We start from the raw sequence: 23,210 nt of genomic DNA on the forward strand, positions 1-23,210 counted from the left end.
CTTAGGTTATACATGCATTCAAATTAAATTCTAACTACAAACTATATCACGCCTTCACAACAAATAATAATGCACACAAGTTGTCTCAGTGATAACAAACAATATTACTCACAGATGATGCCGTTTATCAGCTTGTGAAGGCATGGATGGCAACAGATTAATGGAGGTGAAACTGCCTCTGGCTCGATCTTACAGAGTAAAAAAAATACACAAAAACAACCACTAGAGGGCAAACTGCTGCAGAACAGAAAATACCTAATGCCAGCATACTCCCCACCTGACATCCCCAGGATGTCAAACTGCACATCACTTGACAGAGTTTCTCTGCAACAGGAGTATAACTTCAGACACTGGCCTTAAGTAAAGTTTTGGAACACTGTCTCTGAAAACTTTCACCTCGACCTTCCTGACCTTCCCATCGTCACTTGGAAAAGTCCTCGTGATCAGTCCTGTGGGCCAGTCATGTCTCTTCAGTGAATTGTCTTTCATTAGAACAACGTCTCCGTCCATGAGATTAGGTCTCTCCGTTCTCCATTTCTTTCGACCTTGTAGACTACTGAGGTACTCCCTTTTCCACCTCTCCCAGAATGTGTTGGCCAAGCTTTGAACCTGATGCCACTGACGTCTGAAGATATTACTATCATCAAAGTTACCAGGAGGAACAGGAAGTACAGCAATCTTCTGAGTTAGCAGCATAGCAGGAGTGAGGATGAGAGGTTCGTCTGGATCTGTGGACACTGAAGTAAGTGGTCTGGAATTGACAATTGCAGTTACCTCTGCCATAAATGTTGTCAGGACCTCATGTGTGAGCTGAAAAGACCCAAGCTTGAGGAACATTGCGTCAAGGATCCGACGTGTGACACCGATCATCCTCTCCCAGCTTCCCCCCATGTGTGAAGAGTGGGGAGGGTTAAACAGCCATACACAGCCCTGATCAGACAGGTAGTTGGACACTTCCTTGTTGTTACAGCCTTTGGAAGTGATCCCAAGCTCTCGACAGGCTCCAACAAAATTAGTACCACAGTCTGACCTTAGCTGTTTGACAGGCCCTCTAACTGCAAAGAAGCGTCTTAGAGCGTTAATGAAGCTGGATGAATCCATTGATTCGATGACCTCGATGTGTATGGCACGCACGCTCATACATGTGAAGATGATTGCCCAACGCTTACTGTTGGCTAGCCCTCCACGTGTCCTCCTTGAGGTGACACACCATGGTCCGAACACATCCAATCCAACAAAGGTGAACGGAGGATCTGTACTCAAGCGATCAGCAGGCAGGTCTGCCATTATCTGCTCCTCCTCTCTCCCACGCAATCTTCGACATGTCACACAGTTGTAGACCAAACTGCTGACAGACCGTCTTCCTCCAACAATCCAGAAACCAGCACTCCTCAAAGCGCCTTCCGTCAAGTGTCGTCCTTGATGGCAGACTTGTTCATGGCAGTGTCTGATAAGCAAGGAGGTAACATGATGTTTACCAGGCATGATAACTGGCTGACCCTCTTCTGCTGTGAGCTGTGACTTTTTCAGTCGTCCTCCGACGCGGAGAAGACCTTCAGAATCAATGAAAGGACAAAGCTTGCTGAGAGAGCACTGTTTAGGGACCTGACCTCCCTTTTGTAAGCAGTGTATTTCTTCTGAATAGACCTGCCTTTGGACAGCAAGAAGAATTCTGATCCTTGCATGATGCAGCTGGTCTGGACTGAAAAGCAGCTTGCAGTTGTGCCAACCGTGGCAAGGACCTTCTTTTGCTGCCCTTGTAAAGGAGTAAGCAATGTGGCAGAGCCTGGCAATAGCTCTGGTGAGTGACCTCCAACTTGAAAATTGCTCAAAGCGTTTACTGCCCAGCTGAAATGACAAATTTGTGGCACAAGTCACTACTTCTGGACGTAGTTCCACATCTGTTGCGGGTTCAACTAGGCTGAAAGCTTCCTGTTTTAAGTGACAATGTTGCTTGTCTACAAGAAAGGCTGGTCCAGACAACCAGGAGGAAGCTGCAAGCTGGTTAGCTGGAATTGCTCTAGTTGCCTGGTCAGCTGGGTTGACATCAGAAGGAACATAGTTCCATTGGCTTTTGTTGGTTGAACATCTGATCCTTTGTACCCTGTTATGAACATAGACGTAGAACCGTCTAGAGTCATTAAATATATACCCAAGCACTACTTTACTGTCTGAGAAAAGCTTGATGTCGTCTACCTGAATGTCCAACTCTGCAGACATAACCTCTGCCAGTTCCACTGCAAGAACGGCTGCACAGAGCTCAAGCCTTGGGATGGTGATGTCAGGCTTAGGTGCCAACTTTGTTTTCCCAAACAGGAATCCAACTTCGCTATGTCCTGCAGCATCTGTGACTCTCAGATAAGCAACAGCAGCAATAGCTTTGGTAGATGCATCACAAAAGATACAGATCTCCTTGCTCTGAGCTGTGGAGAGTGGGACCATTGTGTAGGCCCTTGGGATCTTCAACTCTCTTAGGTCTTGAAGAGATGTGCACCACCTCTGCCACTGTTCAAGCTTTTCTCGGGGCAGTGGTGCATCCCAGTCACAAGTCTCAGTAGTGAGTTCTCTCAAAATGAGGCGGCCCTGAACACTGAAGGGAGCAGCGAACCCCAACGGGTCAAATAAGCTGTTGATAGTAGACAACACACCCCGACGTGTAAAGGGTTTTTCTGCGCAGTCCACATGGAAAGTTAGAGTATCTGTAGCAAGATCCCAACCAAGACCCAGGCTGCGCTGCATGGGAGGGGAGTCCTGACCCACGTCCAGGTCTTGCAGGTTGCTAGCAAGATCTTCAGCTGGAAATGCCCTCATGACCTCAACACTGTTAGACACAATCTTGTGTAGTCTGAGGTTGGATTGCGCTAGCATGTCTTGTGCACCTTTCAGCACTTTGATGGCATCTTCTGCACCGAGGAAAGATTTCAGGCCATCATCAACATAGAAATGTCTGTGCACAAAGCTCCGCACTTCGGGTCCATAGTCCTCTTCACCCTCCATAGCCGTCCTCTTCAGGCCATAAATGGCCACAGCTGGCGAGGGACAGTTACCAAACACATGAACCCTCATGCGGTACTCCAGCACTTTGTCATCAAGTTGGTGGTTACGAAACCACAAGAATCGGAGGTGGTCCCGATGATCCTCCCTCACTAGGAAACTGTGGAACATCTGTTGAATGTCTGTCATCACAGCCACTGGGTCCATTCTGAAACGCATGAGAACCCCAATTAGGGTGTTGTTGAGGTCCGGGCCTTGTAAGAGCACATCATTCAATGAGATGCCTTTGAACTGTGCGCTTGAATCAAAGACGATCCTTATTTTTCCCGGTTTCTGGGGGTGATAGACACCAAAGGAAGGTAAATACCAATACTCTTTGTCAGGCTCTGGTGGAGGAGCTGGCTCAGCGTGTCCATTTTTGAAAATATCCTCCATGAAATCTATGAAATGATGTTTCATCTCCGGTTTCCTATTCAAGGTACGGCGAAGTGACATCAGTCGGCTGAGGGCTTGCTCTCGATTATTTGGTAAACGTGGTCTTGGACTACGAAATGGCAGGGGAGTCACCCAGCTGTTGGAATCATCTTTCTTGAACTCCTTGTTCATGATCTGGAGGAAGATTTCATCTTCGATGGAGGGTGCCAGCTTATCATCCTCTTTTGAATGGCTGAAGACCAGCTCACCTAAGCTTGGCCGACTGGAAGTCAGTGTGTCAGGGGATATTAGCTGTTCCTCTATGAACTTTTCTTTGCAGATGATCCTGTTCTCACAAGGCTTGAAGTAGCTTGGTCGTCCATTCTCAAGGACATTGGTCTTGAATGTGTTGACAGTCGGCCGGTGAGCCCCACCGAGACAGACGTCACCGACTATTACCCAACCCAGGTCCACTTGTTGGGCATAAGGTTCGTTGTGACGGCCGTTACGCTGACTGCGCACTTTGTGAACTCTGATGATGTCCCTCCCAAGTAACAAAAGTATCTCAGCTGACGCATCAAGAGGAGGGATCCTGTCAGCAATACACCTGAGATGCTTGTGGCTTTGGGCGGCTTCTGGAGTAGGGATTTCGTCCCTATTATTGGGAATCAGGTTGCACTCAATAAGAGTCGGCAATGATAAGTGCAACTGTCCATCAGCTGACTCCACCATAAATCCAGAGGCCCTTCTTCCAGCAGTCTCGGTGATTCCTGAGCATGTTTTGAGGGTATAGGGGGAAGCCTCACCCTGGATGTCAAACATGTCAAAGAATGCTGATCTGGCTAGCGACACATTGCTTTGGTCATCCAGCATCACGTATGTCCTCACCTTTTGGTCTGGGCGACCCTTGGGATACACACTGACCAGACAGATTTTGGAACATGATTTACCTTTGAGACCCTGACCACACACGGCTGTGCATGAAGAGGCTGCTATGTCAGTGACACACTCGGTAGGCTCCCCACCATGCTCTGCAGAAGGTGGTCTGGAACTTGGAGCCCAAGGTGCCGGTCCAGGATGGAGTGCTGCAATGTGCCGGTCGCTGTCACACTCAGAGCAGTGGGTGTCAGCTTTACACTCTTTAGCTTGGTGAGTTGCTGAAGCACAACATTTAAAACATATGGAGTGCTCCACCAGGAAGCGTCTTCGCTCTGCAAGTGGTCTTTCTCGAAAGCCTCTGCATTTCCTGAGGGAGTGAGGTTTCTTGTGGAGAGGACACTCTCTGTCTAGATCAACGGTGAGTCCTTTGGAGGACTGAGAGGTGGGGGGGTTTCCTACCTCAGTTTTACTTACGGATAAAGGAGGTTTGGATTTCCATTGTTTGGAGAAGGATCCGTCACCTTTGAACACAGCTGAACTGAAGTTAGCAAAAGCAAAGCTAGGATCATTTCTCATCTCTGCATGGTTATACACGAAGTCCACAAAAAATGAGAAAGGGGGATATGGAACTTGGTGCTCCCTCTTATAGCGAGACCCCTGAGTTATCCACTGTTCTTGGACATTGTGGGGCAGTTTCTCCGCTATAGGGTTTATTCCCCTTGCAGTGTCTAGGAAGCTGAGCCCTGGCAAATATCCCTCTTGCTTAGCAGCTTCGATCTCTAGGAGCAGGTCTCCGAGTTCTTGAAGCTTCTGGTGATCTCTATTTGAAAGCTTTGGGAAGTGGTTCAATCTATCGAAGAGAGAAGCTTCAATGGCCTCTGGAGAGCCATAACACTTGTCCAGCCTTCGCCAAAGCATGTTCAAACCCATGAATGGATTGTTGACATAAACTGCCCTTATCCTCTTGGCGTGGTGTAGCGACTCCCCACCAAGCCACTTAATGAGCAGGTCCAGTTCTTCACTAGGTTTGAGGCTAAGTCCCTCCACAGCGTTAACAAAGCTAGATTTCCATGACAGATAACTAGCAGGCTGGTTATCAAACACTTTTAGTCCAGCTGTGACAAGGTCTCGATGCGCCAGATATACAGCTAACTCAGATACACCTTGAGCCTCCAGTGGTGAGCGGGGTGGAAGTTGGTTTGTTGAGTCTGTGCAGCGATGTGTGTGCATGGAGGGGACATCTCTATCTGTGTTAAAAGGCAGAGGGTCAGGGCGATTCTTTCTCTGGTTGCCTGGGTGCAGGCCTTCAGCCGAGCAAGCAGAAGGATACGGCTGTTGTGTGTCACGACTGACGCAATGAACTTTGATATCTGGGAGGTGTCTGTGTTGTGGTACAGAAGCAGCAGCCTGTGTTTCTTTCTCATTTTGAGCTAAAGCATAACTCTGCCCTGAAGAGAAATGTGCTTGGATGAACTCACCAGTTCGCTGTAATGACTGCTTCGTTGCTTGAGCATGACTGGCTTTACTCCCAAGGTCACAGTTGTCTAAATCCGCAGCAGCCTCAAACACTTGAGCCTCTGCTGAGGCAGCCTCAGCTTCACACTCTTCTTTTAGTGCATTCAATGTAGCCTCTATGCGTGCTTTCTCCACTTGCATGTCTATTTGACGTTTTGCATAGGCTGCTCGTGTGCGTGCAGCTTCCGCCTTTGCACGAGCTTTAGCAGCAGCGGCACTAGCTGAAGATTTATATGAACTTTGCTTGGAAAATGCAGCTGAGGCAGCACACTCTGACCTAACCTCCAGGCTCTGAATATCGGCGTCAATAGGGTTTGAGCTGGACATCGTTTAATACAGGCAGGTGAATGGGTCTTCAAATCCCGTAAAAAGATACAGAAGAAGCGAACGTAGCCTCTTTGATGTTTTTCTTCTACTTAGTGGTTACTGGTGGCGAAGAAATAGGCTGCCGAGATTCCTTCAAAGCTTGATGTGATGATTCATCTTTTCACTGTTCTGTCCTCACTAAGCGTTGTCCTCGTGAACGTAGACTCAGCTATACAGACAGCTAAACACTCTCCTAATCAAAATCCAGGGAACAGGCCAATGTGTTGAGTTGGATGATTTAATAAGGAAAAAGTGTGAAACTGTTGACAAAACCAGAAATAAACCAATAAAAATGTTGCCTCAATATACAGTATAACAAACACATATTCAAAAATATGAGCACAATATTTATCTGCTTAGTGAGTGCCCGAATAAAACATCAAATGAAATCACACTCATGATCAAAACGTTAAAGAAACCACATGACATATGAGCTAGCTTAACCTCACTAGCTTAGGTTATACATGCATTCAAATTAAATTCTAACTACAAACTATATCACGCCTTCACAACAAATAATAATGCACACAAGTTGTCTCAGTGATAACAAACAATATTACTCACAGATGATGCCGTTTATCAGCTTGTGAAGGCATGGATGGCAACAGATTAATGGAGGTGAAACTGCCTCTGGCTCGATCTTACAGAGTAAAAAAAATACACAAAAACAACCACTAGAGGGCAAACTGCTGCAGAACAGAAAATACCTAATGCCAGCATACTCCCCACCTGACATCCCCAGGATGTCAAACTGCACATCACTTGACAGAGTTTCTCTGCAACAGGAGTATAACTTCAGACACTGGCCTTAAGTAAAGTTTTGGAACACTGTCTCTGAAAACTTTCACCTCGACCTTCCTGACCTTCCCATCGTCACTTGGAAAAGTCCTCGTGATCAGTCCTGTGGGCCAGTCATGTCTCTTCAGTGAATTGTCTTTCATTAGAACAACGTCTCCGTCCATGAGATTAGGTCTCTCCGTTCTCCATTTCTTTCGACCTTGTAGACTACTGAGGTACTCCCTTTTCCACCTCTCCCAGAATGTGTTGGCCAAGCTTTGAACCTGATGCCACTGACGTCTGAAGATATTACTATCATCAAAGTTACCAGGAGGAACAGGAAGTACAGCAATCTTCTGAGTTAGCAGCATAGCAGGAGTGAGGATGAGAGGTTCGTCTGGATCTGTGGACACTGAAGTAAGTGGTCTGGAATTGACAATTGCAGTTACCTCTGCCATAAATGTTGTCAGGACCTCATGTGTGAGCTGAAAAGACCCAAGCTTGAGGAACATTGCGTCAAGGATCCGACGTGTGACACCGATCATCCTCTCCCAGCTTCCCCCCATGTGTGAAGAGTGGGGAGGGTTAAACAGCCATACACAGCCCTGATCAGACAGGTAGTTGGACACTTCCTTGTTGTTACAGCCTTTGGAAGTGATCCCAAGCTCTCGACAGGCTCCAACAAAATTAGTACCACAGTCTGACCTTAGCTGTTTGACAGGCCCTCTAACTGCAAAGAAGCGTCTTAGAGCGTTAATGAAGCTGGATGAATCCATTGATTCGATGACCTCGATGTGTATGGCACGCACGCTCATACATGTGAAGATGATTGCCCAACGCTTACTGTTGGCTAGCCCTCCACGTGTCCTCCTTGAGGTGACACACCATGGTCCGAACACATCCAATCCAACAAAGGTGAACGGAGGATCTGTACTCAAGCGATCAGCAGGCAGGTCTGCCATTATCTGCTCCTCCTCTCTCCCACGCAATCTTCGACATGTCACACAGTTGTAGACCAAACTGCTGACAGACCGTCTTCCTCCAACAATCCAGAAACCAGCACTCCTCAAAGCGCCTTCCGTCAAGTGTCGTCCTTGATGGCAGACTTGTTCATGGCAGTGTCTGATAAGCAAGGAGGTAACATGATGTTTACCAGGCATGATAACTGGCTGACCCTCTTCTGCTGTGAGCTGTGACTTTTTCAGTCGTCCTCCGACGCGGAGAAGACCTTCAGAATCAATGAAAGGACAAAGCTTGCTGAGAGAGCACTGTTTAGGGACCTGACCTCCCTTTTGTAAGCAGTGTATTTCTTCTGAATAGACCTGCCTTTGGACAGCAAGAAGAATTCTGATCCTTGCATGATGCAGCTGGTCTGGACTGAAAAGCAGCTTGCAGTTGTGCCAACCGTGGCAAGGACCTTCTTTTGCTGCCCTTGTAAAGGAGTAAGCAATGTGGCAGAGCCTGGCAATAGCTCTGGTGAGTGACCTCCAACTTGAAAATTGCTCAAAGCGTTTACTGCCCAGCTGAAATGACAAATTTGTGGCACAAGTCACTACTTCTGGACGTAGTTCCACATCTGTTGCGGGTTCAACTAGGCTGAAAGCTTCCTGTTTTAAGTGACAATGTTGCTTGTCTACAAGAAAGGCTGGTCCAGACAACCAGGAGGAAGCTGCAAGCTGGTTAGCTGGAATTGCTCTAGTTGCCTGGTCAGCTGGGTTGACATCAGAAGGAACATAGTTCCATTGGCTTTTGTTGGTTGAACATCTGATCCTTTGTACCCTGTTATGAACATAGACGTAGAACCGTCTAGAGTCATTAAATATATACCCAAGCACTACTTTACTGTCTGAGAAAAGCTTGATGTCGTCTACCTGAATGTCCAACTCTGCAGACATAACCTCTGCCAGTTCCACTGCAAGAACGGCTGCACAGAGCTCAAGCCTTGGGATGGTGATGTCAGGCTTAGGTGCCAACTTTGTTTTCCCAAACAGGAATCCAACTTCGCTATGTCCTGCAGCATCTGTGACTCTCAGATAAGCAACAGCAGCAATAGCTTTGGTAGATGCATCACAAAAGATACAGATCTCCTTGCTCTGAGCTGTGGAGAGTGGGACCATTGTGTAGGCCCTTGGGATCTTCAACTCTCTTAGGTCTTGAAGAGATGTGCACCACCTCTGCCACTGTTCAAGCTTTTCTCGGGGCAGTGGTGCATCCCAGTCACAAGTCTCAGTAGTGAGTTCTCTCAAAATGAGGCGGCCCTGAACACTGAAGGGAGCAGCGAACCCCAACGGGTCAAATAAGCTGTTGATAGTAGACAACACACCCCGACGTGTAAAGGGTTTTTCTGCGCAGTCCACATGGAAAGTTAGAGTATCTGTAGCAAGATCCCAACCAAGACCCAGGCTGCGCTGCATGGGAGGGGAGTCCTGACCCACGTCCAGGTCTTGCAGGTTGCTAGCAAGATCTTCAGCTGGAAATGCCCTCATGACCTCAACACTGTTAGACACAATCTTGTGTAGTCTGAGGTTGGATTGCGCTAGCATGTCTTGTGCACCTTTCAGCACTTTGATGGCATCTTCTGCACCGAGGAAAGATTTCAGGCCATCATCAACATAGAAATGTCTGTGCACAAAGCTCCGCACTTCGGGTCCATAGTCCTCTTCACCCTCCATAGCCGTCCTCTTCAGGCCATAAATGGCCACAGCTGGCGAGGGACAGTTACCAAACACATGAACCCTCATGCGGTACTCCAGCACTTTGTCATCAAGTTGGTGGTTACGAAACCACAAGAATCGGAGGTGGTCCCGATGATCCTCCCTCACTAGGAAACTGTGGAACATCTGTTGAATGTCTGTCATCACAGCCACTGGGTCCATTCTGAAACGCATGAGAACCCCAATTAGGGTGTTGTTGAGGTCCGGGCCTTGTAAGAGCACATCATTCAATGAGATGCCTTTGAACTGTGCGCTTGAATCAAAGACGATCCTTATTTTTCCCGGTTTCTGGGGGTGATAGACACCAAAGGAAGGTAAATACCAATACTCTTTGTCAGGCTCTGGTGGAGGAGCTGGCTCAGCGTGTCCATTTTTGAAAATATCCTCCATGAAATCTATGAAATGATGTTTCATCTCCGGTTTCCTATTCAAGGTACGGCGAAGTGACATCAGTCGGCTGAGGGCTTGCTCTCGATTATTTGGTAAACGTGGTCTTGGACTACGAAATGGCAGGGGAGTCACCCAGCTGTTGGAATCATCTTTCTTGAACTCCTTGTTCATGATCTGGAGGAAGATTTCATCTTCGATGGAGGGTGCCAGCTTATCATCCTCTTTTGAATGGCTGAAGACCAGCTCACCTAAGCTTGGCCGACTGGAAGTCAGTGTGTCAGGGGATATTAGCTGTTCCTCTATGAACTTTTCTTTGCAGATGATCCTGTTCTCACAAGGCTTGAAGTAGCTTGGTCGTCCATTCTCAAGGACATTGGTCTTGAATGTGTTGACAGTCGGCCGGTGAGCCCCACCGAGACAGACGTCACCGACTATTACCCAACCCAGGTCCACTTGTTGGGCATAAGGTTCGTTGTGACGGCCGTTACGCTGACTGCGCACTTTGTGAACTCTGATGATGTCCCTCCCAAGTAACAAAAGTATCTCAGCTGACGCATCAAGAGGAGGGATCCTGTCAGCAATACACCTGAGATGCTTGTGGCTTTGGGCGGCTTCTGGAGTAGGGATTTCGTCCCTATTATTGGGAATCAGGTTGCACTCAATAAGAGTCGGCAATGATAAGTGCAACTGTCCATCAGCTGACTCCACCATAAATCCAGAGGCCCTTCTTCCAGCAGTCTCGGTGATTCCTGAGCATGTTTTGAGGGTATAGGGGGAAGCCTCACCCTGGATGTCAAACATGTCAAAGAATGCTGATCTGGCTAGCGACACATTGCTTTGGTCATCCAGCATCACGTATGTCCTCACCTTTTGGTCTGGGCGACCCTTGGGATACACACTGACCAGACAGATTTTGGAACATGATTTACCTTTGAGACCCTGACCACACACGGCTGTGCATGAAGAGGCTGCTATGTCAGTGACACACTCGGTAGGCTCCCCACCATGCTCTGCAGAAGGTGGTCTGGAACTTGGAGCCCAAGGTGCCGGTCCAGGATGGAGTGCTGCAATGTGCCGGTCGCTGTCACACTCAGAGCAGTGGGTGTCAGCTTTACACTCTTTAGCTTGGTGAGTTGCTGAAGCACAACATTTAAAACATATGGAGTGCTCCACCAGGAAGCGTCTTCGCTCTGCAAGTGGTCTTTCTCGAAAGCCTCTGCATTTCCTGAGGGAGTGAGGTTTCTTGTGGAGAGGACACTCTCTGTCTAGATCAACGGTGAGTCCTTTGGAGGACTGAGAGGTGGGGGGGTTTCCTACCTCAGTTTTACTTACGGATAAAGGAGGTTTGGATTTCCATTGTTTGGAGAAGGATCCGTCACCTTTGAACACAGCTGAACTGAAGTTAGCAAAAGCAAAGCTAGGATCATTTCTCATCTCTGCATGGTTATACACGAAGTCCACAAAAAATGAGAAAGGGGGATATGGAACTTGGTGCTCCCTCTTATAGCGAGACCCCTGAGTTATCCACTGTTCTTGGACATTGTGGGGCAGTTTCTCCGCTATAGGGTTTATTCCCCTTGCAGTGTCTAGGAAGCTGAGCCCTGGCAAATATCCCTCTTGCTTAGCAGCTTCGATCTCTAGGAGCAGGTCTCCGAGTTCTTGAAGCTTCTGGTGATCTCTATTTGAAAGCTTTGGGAAGTGGTTCAATCTATCGAAGAGAGAAGCTTCAATGGCCTCTGGAGAGCCATAACACTTGTCCAGCCTTCGCCAAAGCATGTTCAAACCCATGAATGGATTGTTGACATAAACTGCCCTTATCCTCTTGGCGTGGTGTAGCGACTCCCCACCAAGCCACTTAATGAGCAGGTCCAGTTCTTCACTAGGTTTGAGGCTAAGTCCCTCCACAGCGTTAACAAAGCTAGATTTCCATGACAGATAACTAGCAGGCTGGTTATCAAACACTTTTAGTCCAGCTGTGACAAGGTCTCGATGCGCCAGATATACAGCTAACTCAGATACACCTTGAGCCTCCAGTGGTGAGCGGGGTGGAAGTTGGTTTGTTGAGTCTGTGCAGCGATGTGTGTGCATGGAGGGGACATCTCTATCTGTGTTAAAAGGCAGAGGGTCAGGGCGATTCTTTCTCTGGTTGCCTGGGTGCAGGCCTTCAGCCGAGCAAGCAGAAGGATACGGCTGTTGTGTGTCACGACTGACGCAATGAACTTTGATATCTGGGAGGTGTCTGTGTTGTGGTACAGAAGCAGCAGCCTGTGTTTCTTTCTCATTTTGAGCTAAAGCATAACTCTGCCCTGAAGAGAAATGTGCTTGGATGAACTCACCAGTTCGCTGTAATGACTGCTTCGTTGCTTGAGCATGACTGGCTTTACTCCCAAGGTCACAGTTGTCTAAATCCGCAGCAGCCTCAAACACTTGAGCCTCTGCTGAGGCAGCCTCAGCTTCACACTCTTCTTTTAGTGCATTCAATGTAGCCTCTATGCGTGCTTTCTCCACTTGCATGTCTATTTGACGTTTTGCATAGGCTGCTCGTGTGCGTGCAGCTTCCGCCTTTGCACGAGCTTTAGCAGCAGCGGCACTAGCTGAAGATTTATATGAACTTTGCTTGGAAAATGCAGCTGAGGCAGCACACTCTGACCTAACCTCCAGGCTCTGAATATCGGCGTCAATAGGGTTTGAGCTGGACATCGTTTAATACAGGCAGGTGAATGGGTCTTCAAATCCCGTAAAAAGATACAGAAGAAGCGAACGTAGCCTCTTTGATGTTTTTCTTCTACTTAGTGGTTACTGGTGGCGAAGAAATAGGCTGCCGAGATTCCTTCAAAGCTTGATGTGATGATTCATCTTTTCACTGTTCTGTCCTCACTAAGCGTTGTCCTCGTGAACGTAGACTCAGCTATACAGACAGCTAAACACTCTCCTAATCAAAATCCAGGGAACAGGCCAATGTGTTGAGTTGGATGATTTAATAAGGAAAAAGTGTGAAACTGTTGACAAAACCAGAAATAAACCAATAAAAATGTTGCCTCAATATACAGTATAACAAACACATATTCAAAAATATGAGCACAATATTTATCTGCTTAGTGAGTGCCCGAATAAAACATCAAATGAAATCACACTCATGATCAAAACGTTAAAGAAACCACATGACATATGAGCTAGCTTAACCTCACTAGCTTAGGTTATACATGCATTCAAATTAAATTCTAACTACAAACTATATCACGCCTTCACAACAAATAATAATGCACACAAGTTGTCTCAGTGATAACAAACAATATTACTCACAGATGATGCCGTTTATCAGCTTGTGAAGGCATGGATGGCAACAGATTAATGGAGGTGAAACTGCCTCTGGCTCGATCTTACAGAGTAAAAAACAATACACAAAAACAACCACTAGAGGGCAAACTGCTGCAGAACAGAAAATACCTAATGCCAGCATAGGCACTGTGAGATCTTGTAGACAAAATTGGTGGTGATTATTCAAGACCTTGTGTGTGAGGGCAAGTATTTGGATTTTTATTTGGGATTTAATTGGGAGCCAATGAAGAGAGAAGTCCATATGGGGGAAATCTACTCTGTCCTTCCAGTCCCTGACTGTGCTCTGGATGCAGCGTTTTGTAAAACAGTGTAAAGGCTTTTCAGGAAGCTTTTAGGACACTGTGAAAATACTGAATTTGAATAGTGGAGGCTAGAAGTAGTGAATGTATCCTTCCTCTCTATCATTAGATGGAGAGAGTGTACAAAGGCCGGCATAGTGGGTCTGTGGCCACTCTTGCTTGCGCTTTTGCGTGTCCGTCAGCCAGCTGTGGAGAAGAGCAAAGTTTTTACATGCAAAGAGCTGTAGTGAAAAGCAGTGTTCCAAACAATGAAATGTGTCCACTCCTTGTGCTTTTCATGCAGTAATGTTTGAAGCTATTTCTGCTGTTGTCCCATTCCCGGTGAAATCCGCTGTGCCTCCAATCCCGATCCCAGTCCTCTCGCAAAGCAATCAGCATTTGTCAGACGCATGAGTCATTGGCGGTACTCAGACTGGATCCTGGACGACTACACGGGGGCACGTGTGGGGTGGCTAAGAGACCAATTGAAGGATGCCATGTTTACTGAATATGTGCCTAATTTTGTCAGGACATAGCTGGGTCCATTGCTTCTGCGTGCTCTATTTTCACAAGCAAAGGCCTGGCTCTTTCTCCTGGCACCTTCTCAGGTGATCTCCATGCCTTCTTCTCAAATCAACGACTGGACTGCCGCAAAATAGCTGACCGTTGTCGACAGGATTCGAACCTGTGCGGGGAGACCCCAATGGATTTCTAGTCCATCGCCTTGACCGCTCGGCCACAACAACCACATTGGGCTGTGGAACTACATACTTGAAAGACATACGTCTTCCAAGTCCTACGCCACACATCTTTCAAGTAGGATGTGCACAACAACGGCCACGCTGGATTGTAAATGCGGTAGCTGCATGACTTTGGTGCGAAAGCTTGTGGTTTTGCAGTTCCGTGAGATTGGTGCAGCACAGCTGCGGTTGAAGCTAACTGGCTGACATTAGCTTGCTTGTTTGCATGAACAGTAACACACACAGCTGATGATTTTGCCACCGCAAAGAGCTGATCAGTACATGGTTAGTAAAATGTTATCTTCATTCCAAACATTGAGCACAATATTTAAAGTGGGACTGGGTGTCTTTATGAAGAAGTAGCGTGTCCAATCCCAGTTTCATGTAAGAAGGTATAGGTATGAAGTGATGAGAACTCAAAGCCTGTGTGAACAGTGTCTTTCCACAGTAAACGGTAGCAGCGAGGCCGATGAAGAATGCACCTGGCCTGACATTGTAAGCATTTGCAGAAAGAGAGGAGAACGTTTTTAGTGTAAAACAATACGCAGCCCACATGCTTGAACAGCACTGCGAGTGGCAACTGCGATGGCCGGGAATCGAACCCGGGTCAACTGCTTGGAAGGAAGCTATGCTCGCCACTATACCACCATCGCTGTGAAAGAACGCAAAATCACTGATTCATTGCCCGGCTTATACAGATTTTCAGGACAATTAACAAGGTGGGCATTGTGATTACTCGCTTGTCAGGTTCTAAACTGGTCAAAAGGTAGATCACTAAAAAGACTAGTGCTTTCATGCAACTGCACATTTAATCTCATCAGCAAAGCTTCTTTGCTACTCAAGTGTGGCCTCTCACGCATTTAAACTCTTGCGTGATTTTTAGCACCTTGAGAGTCGCAATGGTCACGCGAGTTCTTCAGGTCACAGCAGACAAGGTGAGAATAGGTGTGAATCTGTCTTGGGACGAATCTGGGACGAGGACGTCTTTGGCTCCTCTTTCAAGTTATTGGACTTTGGCAAAAAGGTTTTACGCTTAATTAAAAAATGAGAGCAAGTGTCTGTGTCCCGAATACAAAGTGGGAGCTGGTTCCATAGAGAGGGGCCTGAAAAGTGATGGCTCTGCCTTCCATTGCACTTTTATATCCCCTCGGAAGCCAGCAGTCTGAGAGCAAAGCACTCTGTTGGGATGATATGGCACTGTGAGATCTTGTAGACAAAATTGGTGGTGATTATTCAAGACCTTGTGTGTGAGGGCAAGTATTTGGATTTTTATTTGGGATTTAATTGGGAGCCAATGAAGAGAGAAGTCCATATGGGGGAAATCTACTCTGTCCTTCCAGTCCCTGACTGTGCTCTGGATGCAGCGTTTTGTAAAACAGTGTAAAGGCTTTTCAGGAAGCTTTTAGGACACTGTGAAAATACTGAATTTGAATAGTGGAGGCTAGAAGTAGTGAATGTATCCTTCCTCTCTATCATTAGATGGAGAGAGTGTACAAAGGCCGGCATAGTGGGTCTGTGGCCACTCTTGCTTGCGCTTTTGCGTGTCCGTCAGCCAGCTGTGGAGAAGAGCAAAGTTTTTACATGCAAAGAGCTGTAGTGAAAAGCAGTGTTCCAAACAATGAAATGTGTCCACTCCTTGTGCTTTTCATGCAGTAATGTTTGAAGCTATTTCTGCTGTTGTCCCATTCCCGGTGAAATCCGCTGTGCCTCCAATCCCGATCCCAGTCCTCTCGCAAAGCAATCAGCATTTGTCAGACGCATGAGTCATTGGCGGTACTCAGACTGGATCCTGGACGACTACACGGGGGCACGTGTGGGGTGGCTAAGAGACCAATTGAAGGATGCCATGTTTACTGAATATGTGCCTAATTTTGTCAGGACATAGCTGGGTCCATTGCTTCTGCGTGCTCTATTTTCACAAGCAAAGGCCTGGCTCTTTCTCCTGGCACCTTCTCAGGTGATCTCCATGCCTTCTTCTCAAATCAACGACTGGACTGCCGCAAAATAGCTGACCGTTGTCGACAGGATTCGAACCTGTGCGGGGAGACCCCAATGGATTTCTAGTCCATCGCCTTGACCGCTCGGCCACAACAACCACATTGGGCTGTGGAACTACATACTTGAAAGACATACGTCTTCCAAGTCCTACGCCACACATCTTTCAAGTAGGATGTGCACAACAACGGCCACGCTGGATTGTAAATGCGGTAGCTGCATGACTTTGGTGCGAAAGCTTGTGGTTTTGCAGTTCCGTGAGATTGGTGCAGCACAGCTGCGGTTGAAGCTAACTGGCTGACATTAGCTTGCTTGTTTGCATGAACAGTAACACACACAGCTGATGATTTTGCCACCGCAAAGAGCTGATCAGTACATGGTTAGTAAAATGTTATCTTCATTCCAAACATTGAGCACAATATTTAAAGTGGGACTGGGTGTCTTTATGAAGAAGTAGCGTGTCCAATCCCAGTTTCATGTAAGAAGGTATAGGTATGAAGTGATGAGAACTCAAAGCCTGTGTGAACAGTGTCTTTCCACAGTAAACGGTAGCAGCGAGGCCGATGAAGAATGCACCTGGCCTGACATTGTAAGCATTTGCAGAAAGAGAGGAGAACGTTTTTAGTGTAAAACAATACGCAGCCCACATGCTTGAACAGCACTGCGAGTGGCAACTGCGATGGCCGGGAATCGAACCCGGGTCAACTGCTTGGAAGGCAGCTATGCTCGCCACTATACCACCATCGCTGTGAAAGAACGCAAAATCACTGATTCATTGCCCGGCTTATACAGATTTTCAGGACAATTAACAAGGTGGGCATTGTGATTACTCGCTTGTCAGGTTCTAAACTGGTCAAAAGGTAGATCACTAAAAAGACTAGTGCTTTCATGCAACTGCACATTTAATCTCATCAGCAAAGCTTCTTTGCTACTCAAGTGTGGCCTCTCACGCATTTAAACTCTTGCGTGATTTTTAGCACCTTGAGAGTCGCAATGGTCACGCGAGTTCTTCAGGTCACAGCAGACAAGGTGAGAATAGGTGTGAATCTGTCTTGGGACGAATCTGGGACGAGGACGTCTTTGGCTCCTCTTTCAAGTTATTGGACTTTGGCAAAAAGGTTTTACGCTTAATTAAAAAATGAGAGCAAGTGTCTGTGTCCCGAATACAAAGTGGGAGCTGGTTCCATAGAGAGGGGCCTGAAAAGTGATGGCTCTGCCTTCCATTGCACTTTTATATCCCCTCGGAAGCCAGCAGTCTGAGAGCAAAGCACTCTGTTGGGATGATATGGCACTGTGAGATCTTGTAGACAAAATTGGTGGTGATTATTCAAGACCTTGTGTGTGAGGGCAAGTATTTGGATTTTTATTTGGGATTTAATTGGGAGCCAATGAAGAGAGAAGTCCATATGGGGGAAATCTACTCTGTCCTTCCAGTCCCTGACTGTGCTCTGGATGCAGCGTTTTGTAAAACAGTGTAAAGGCTTTTCAGGAAGCTTTTAGGACACTGTGAAAATACTGAATTTGAATAGTGGAGGCTAGAAGTAGTGAATGTATCCTTCCTCTCTATCATTAGATGGAGAGAGTGTACAAAGGCCGGCATAGTGGGTCTGTGGCCACTCTTGCTTGCGCTTTTGCGTGTCCGTCAGCCAGCTGTGGAGAAGAGCAAAGTTTTTACATGCAAAGAGCTGTAGTGAAAAGCAGTGTTCCAAACAATGAAATGTGTCCACTCCTTGTGCTTTTCATGCAGTAATGTTTGAAGCTATTTCTGCTGTTGTCCCATTCCCGGTGAAATCCGCTGTGCCTCCAATCCCGATCCCAGTCCTCTCGCAAAGCAATCAGCATTTGTCAGACGCATGAGTCATTGGCGGTACTCAGACTGGATCCTGGACGACTACACGGGGGCACGTGTGGGGTGGCTAAGAGACCAATTGAAGGATGCCATGTTTACTGAATATGTGCCTAATTTTGTCAGGACATAGCTGGGTCCATTGCTTCTGCGTGCTCTATTTTCACAAGCAAAGGCCTGGCTCTTTCTCCTGGCACCTTCTCAGGTGATCTCCATGCCTTCTTCTCAAATCAACGACTGGACTGCCGCAAAATAGCTGACCGTTGTCGACAGGATTCGAACCTGTGCGGGGAGACCCCAATGGATTTCTAGTCCATCGCCTTGACCGCTCGGCCACAACAACCACATTGGGCTGTGGAACTACATACTTGAAAGACATACGTCTTCCAAGTCCTACGCCACACATCTTTCAAGTAGGATGTGCACAACAACGGCCACGCTGGATTGTAAATGCGGTAGCTGCATGACTTTGGTGCGAAAGCTTGTGGTTTTGCAGTTCCGTGAGATTGGTGCAGCACAGCTGCGGTTGAAGCTAACTGGCTGACATTAGCTTGCTTGTTTGCATGAACAGTAACACACACAGCTGATGATTTTGCCACCGCAAAGAGCTGATCAGTACATGGTTAGTAAAATGTTATCTTCATTCCAAACATTGAGCACAATATTTAAAGTGGGACTGGGTGTCTTTATGAAGAAGTAGCGTGTCCAATCCCAGTTTCATGTAAGAAGGTATAGGTATGAAGTGATGAGAACTCAAAGCCTGTGTGAACAGTGTCTTTCCACAGTAAACGGTAGCAGCGAGGCCGATGAAGAATGCACCTGGCCTGACATTGTAAGCATTTGCAGAAAGAGAGGAGAACGTTTTTAGTGTAAAACAATACGCAGCCCACATGCTTGAACAGCACTGCGAGTGGCAACTGCGATGGCCGGGAATCGAACCCGGGTCAACTGCTTGGAAGGAAGCTATGCTCGCCACTATACCACCATCGCTGTGAAAGAACGCAAAATCACTGATTCATTGTCCGGCTTATACAGATTTTCAGGACAATTAACAAGGTGGGCATTGTGATTACTCGCTTGTCAGGTTCTAAACTGGTCAAAAGGTAGATCACTAAAAAGACTAGTGCTTTCATGCAACTGCACATTTAATCTCATCAGCAAAGCTTCTTTGCTACTCAAGTGTGGCCTCTCACGCATTTAAACTCTTGCGTGATTTTTAGCACCTTGAGAGTCGCAATGGTCACGCGAGTTCTTCAGGTCACAGCAGACAAGGTGAGAATAGGTGTGAATCTGTCTTGGGACGAATCTGGGACGAGGACGTCTTTGGCTCCTCTTTCAAGTTATTGGACTTTGGCAAAAAGGTTTTACGCTTAATTCAAAAATGAGAGCAAGTGTCTGTGTCCCGAATACAAAGTGGGAGCTGGTTCCATAGAGAGGGGCCTGAAAAGTGATGGCTCTGCCTTCCATTGCACTTTTATATCCCCTCGGAAGCCAGCAGTCTGAGAGCAAAGCACTCTGTTGGGATGATATGGCACTGTGAGATCTTGTAGACAAAATTGGTGGTGATTATTCAAGACCTTGTGTGTGAGGGCAAGTATTTGGATTTTTATTTGGGATTTAATTGGGAGCCAATGAAGAGAGAAGTCCATATGGGGGAAATCTACTCTGTCCTTCCAGTCCCTGACTGTGCTCTGGATGCAGCGTTTTGGAAAACAGTGTAAAGGCTTTTCAGGAAGCTTTTAGGACACTGTGAAAATACTGAATTTGAATAGTGGAGGCTAGAAGTAGTGAATGTATCCTTCCTCTCTATCATTAGATGGAGAGAGTGTACAAAGGCCGGCATAGTGGGTCTGTGGCCACTCTTGCTTGCGCTTTTGCGTGTCTGTCAGCCAGCTGTGGAGAAGAGCAAAGTTTTTACATGCAAAGAGCTGTAGTGAAAAGCAGTGTTCCAAACAATGAAATGTGTCCACTCCTTGTGCTTTTCATGCAGTAATGTTTGAAGCTATTTCTGCTGTTGTCCCATTCCCGGTGAAATCCGCTGTGCCTCCAATCCCGATCCCAGTCCTCTCGCAAAGCAATCAGCATTTGTCAGACGCATGAGTCATTGGCGGTACTCAGACTGGATCCTGGACGACTACACGGGGGCACGTGTGGGGTGGCTAAGAGACCAATTGAAGGATGCCATGTTTACTGAATATGTGCCTAATTTTGTCAGGACATAGCTGGGTCCATTGCTTCTGCGTGCTCTATTTTCACAAGCAAAGGCCTGGCTCTTTCTCCTGGCACCTTCTCAGGTGATCTCCATGCCTTCTTCTCAAATCAACGACTGGACTGCCGCAAAATAGCTGACCGTTGTCGACAGGATTCGAACCTGTGCGGGGAGACCCCAATGGATTTCTAGTCCATCGCCTTGACCGCTCGGCCACAACAACCACATTGGGCTGCGGAACTACATACTTGAAAGACATACGTCTTCCAAGTCCTACGCCACACATCTTTCAAGTAGGATGTGCACAACAACGGCCACGCTGGATTGTAAATGCGGTAGCTGCATGACTTTGGTGCGAAAGCTTGTGGTTTTGCAGTTCCGTGAGATTGGTGCAGCACAGCTGCGGTTGAAGCTAACTGGCTGACATTAGCTTGCTTGTTTGCATGAACAGTAACACACACAGCTGATGATTTTGCCACCGCAAAGAGCTGATCAGTACATGGTTAGTAAAATGTTATCTTCATTCCAAACATTGAGCACAATATTTAAAGTGGGACTGGGTGTCTTTATGAAGAAGTAGCGTGTCCAATCCCAGTTTCATGTAAGAAGGTATAGGTATGAAGTGATGAGAACTCAAAGCCTGTGTGAACAGTGTCTTTCCACAGTAAACGGTAGCAGCGAGGCCGATGAAGAATGCACCTGGCCTGACATTGTAAGCATTTGCAGAAAGAGAGGAGAACGTTTTTAGTGTAAAACAATACGCAGCACACATGCTTGAACAGCACTGCGAGTGGCAACTGCGATGGCCGGGAATCGAACCCGGGTCAACTGCTTGGAAGGCAGCTATGCTCGCCACTATACCACCATCGCTGTGAAAGAACGCAAAATCACTGATTCATTGTCCGGCTTATACAGATTTTCAGGACAATTAACAAGGTGGGCATTGTGATTACTCGCTTGTCAGGTTCTAAACTGGTCAAAAGGTAGATCACTAAAAAGACTAGTGCTTTCATGCAACTGCACATTTAATCTCATCAGCAAAGCTTCTTTGCTACTCAAGTGTGGCCTCTCACGCATTTAAACTCTTGCGTGATTTTTAGCACCTTGAGAGTCGCAATGGTCACGCGAGTTCTTCAGGTCACAGCAGACAAGGTGAGAATAGGTGTGAATCTGTCTTGGGACGAATCTGGGACGAGGACGTCTTTGGCTCCTCTTTCAAGTTATTGGACTTTGGCAAAAAGGTTTTACGCTTAATTCAAAAATGAGAGCAAGTGTCTGTGTCCCGAATACAAAGTGGGAGCTGGTTCCATAGAGAGGGGCCTGAAAAGTGATGGCTCTGCCTTCCATTGCACTTTTATATCCCCTCGGAAGCCAGCAGTCTGAGAGCAAAGCACTCTGTTGGGATGATATGGCACTGTGAGATCTTGTAGACAAAATTGGTGGTGATTATTCAAGACCTTGTGTGTGAGGGCAAGTATTTGGATTTTTATTTGGGATTTAATTGGGAGCCAATGAAGAGAGAAGTCCATATGGGGGAAATCTACTCTGTCCTTCCAGTCCCTGACTGTGCTCTGGATGCAGCGTTTTGTAAAACAGTGTAAAGGCTTTTCAGGAAGCTTTTAGGACACTGTGAAAATACTGAATTTGAATAGTGGAGGCTAGAAGTAGTGAATGTATCCTTCCTCTCTATCATTAGATGGAGAGAGTGTACAAAGGCCGGCATAGTGGGTCTGTGGCCACTCTTGCTTGCGCTTTTGCGTGTCCGTCAGCCAGCTGTGGAGAAGAGCAAAGTTTTTACATGCAAAGAGCTGTAGTGAAAAGCAGTGTTCCAAACAATGAAATGTGTCCACTCCTTGTGCTTTTCATGCAGTAATGTTTGAAGCTATTTCTGCTGTTGTCCCATTCCCGGTGAAATCCGCTGTGCCTCCAATCCCGATCCCAGTCCTCTCGCAAAGCAATCAGCATTTGTCAGACGCATGAGTCATTGGCGGTACTCAGACTGGATCCTGGACGACTACACGGGGGCACGTGTGGGGTGGCTAAGAGACCAATTGAAGGATGCCATGTTTACTGAATATGTGCCTAATTTTGTCAGGACATAGCTGGGTCCATTGCTTCTGCGTGCTCTATTTTCACAAGCAAAGGCCTGGCTCTTTCTCCTGGCACCTTCTCAGGTGATCTCCATGCCTTCTTCTCAAATCAACGACTGGACTGCCGCAAAATAGCTGACCGTTGTCGACAGGATTCGAACCTGTGCGGGGAGACCCCAATGGATTTCTAGTCCATCGCCTTGACCGCTCGGCCACAACAACCACATTGGGCTGTGGAACTACATACTTGAAAGACATACGTCTTCCAAGTCCTACGCCACACATCTTTCAAGTAGGATGTGCACAACAACGGCCACGCTGGATTGTAAATGCGGTAGCTGCATGACTTTGGTGCGAAAGCTTGTGGTTTTGCAGTTCCGTGAGATTGGTGCAGCACAGCTGCGGTTGAAGCTAACTGGCTGACATTAGCTTGCTTGTTTGCATGAACAGTAACACACACAGCTGATGATTTTGCCACCGCAAAGAGCTGATCAGTACATGGTTAGTAAAATGTTATCTTCATTCCAAACATTGAGCACAATATTTAAAGTGGGACTGGGTGTCTTTATGAAGAAGTAGCGTGTCCAATCCCAGTTTCATGTAAGAAGGTATAGGTATGAAGTGATGAGAACTCAAAGCCTGTGTGAACAGTGTCTTTCCACAG

The 23,210-nt window shown here is 46.9% G+C and overlaps 9 non-coding genes across 9 annotated transcripts; all 9 read right to left on the bottom strand.

Moving 5' to 3' along the window:
- Nucleotides 1-14,330: 14,330 nt before the first annotated feature.
- Nucleotides 14,331-14,412, bottom strand: trnas-aga (transfer RNA serine (anticodon AGA)). The gene has a single exon. It is a non-coding gene; the product is annotated as a tRNA-Ser (tRNA).
- A 575-nt stretch (nucleotides 14,413-14,987) lies between these two features.
- Nucleotides 14,988-15,059, bottom strand: trnag-ucc (transfer RNA glycine (anticodon UCC)). Its single transcript has one exon. It is a non-coding gene; the product is annotated as a tRNA-Gly (tRNA).
- A 1,360-nt stretch (nucleotides 15,060-16,419) lies between these two features.
- Nucleotides 16,420-16,501, bottom strand: trnas-aga (transfer RNA serine (anticodon AGA)). The gene has a single exon. It is a non-coding gene; the product is annotated as a tRNA-Ser (tRNA).
- Nucleotides 16,502-17,076: 575 nt separating this feature from the next.
- Nucleotides 17,077-17,148, bottom strand: trnag-ucc (transfer RNA glycine (anticodon UCC)). Its single transcript has one exon. It is a non-coding gene; the product is annotated as a tRNA-Gly (tRNA).
- A 1,360-nt stretch (nucleotides 17,149-18,508) lies between these two features.
- Nucleotides 18,509-18,590, bottom strand: trnas-aga (transfer RNA serine (anticodon AGA)). The gene has a single exon. It is a non-coding gene; the product is annotated as a tRNA-Ser (tRNA).
- A 575-nt stretch (nucleotides 18,591-19,165) lies between these two features.
- On the bottom strand, nucleotides 19,166-19,237 carry trnag-ucc (transfer RNA glycine (anticodon UCC)). The gene has a single exon. It is a non-coding gene; the product is annotated as a tRNA-Gly (tRNA).
- A 1,360-nt stretch (nucleotides 19,238-20,597) lies between these two features.
- On the bottom strand, nucleotides 20,598-20,679 carry trnas-aga (transfer RNA serine (anticodon AGA)). The gene has a single exon. It is a non-coding gene; the product is annotated as a tRNA-Ser (tRNA).
- A 575-nt stretch (nucleotides 20,680-21,254) lies between these two features.
- On the bottom strand, nucleotides 21,255-21,326 carry trnag-ucc (transfer RNA glycine (anticodon UCC)). The gene has a single exon. It is a non-coding gene; the product is annotated as a tRNA-Gly (tRNA).
- Nucleotides 21,327-22,686: 1,360 nt separating this feature from the next.
- On the bottom strand, nucleotides 22,687-22,768 carry trnas-aga (transfer RNA serine (anticodon AGA)). Its single transcript has one exon. It is a non-coding gene; the product is annotated as a tRNA-Ser (tRNA).
- Nucleotides 22,769-23,210: the final 442 nt, after the last annotated feature.

Source organism: Rhamphochromis longiceps, linkage group LG9, assembly GCF_057381845.1.
Source record: "Rhamphochromis longiceps isolate RC_006_pf linkage group LG9, R_longiceps_female_GT1.1, whole genome shotgun sequence".
Lineage (NCBI taxonomy): Eukaryota > Metazoa > Chordata > Actinopteri > Cichliformes > Cichlidae > Rhamphochromis > Rhamphochromis longiceps.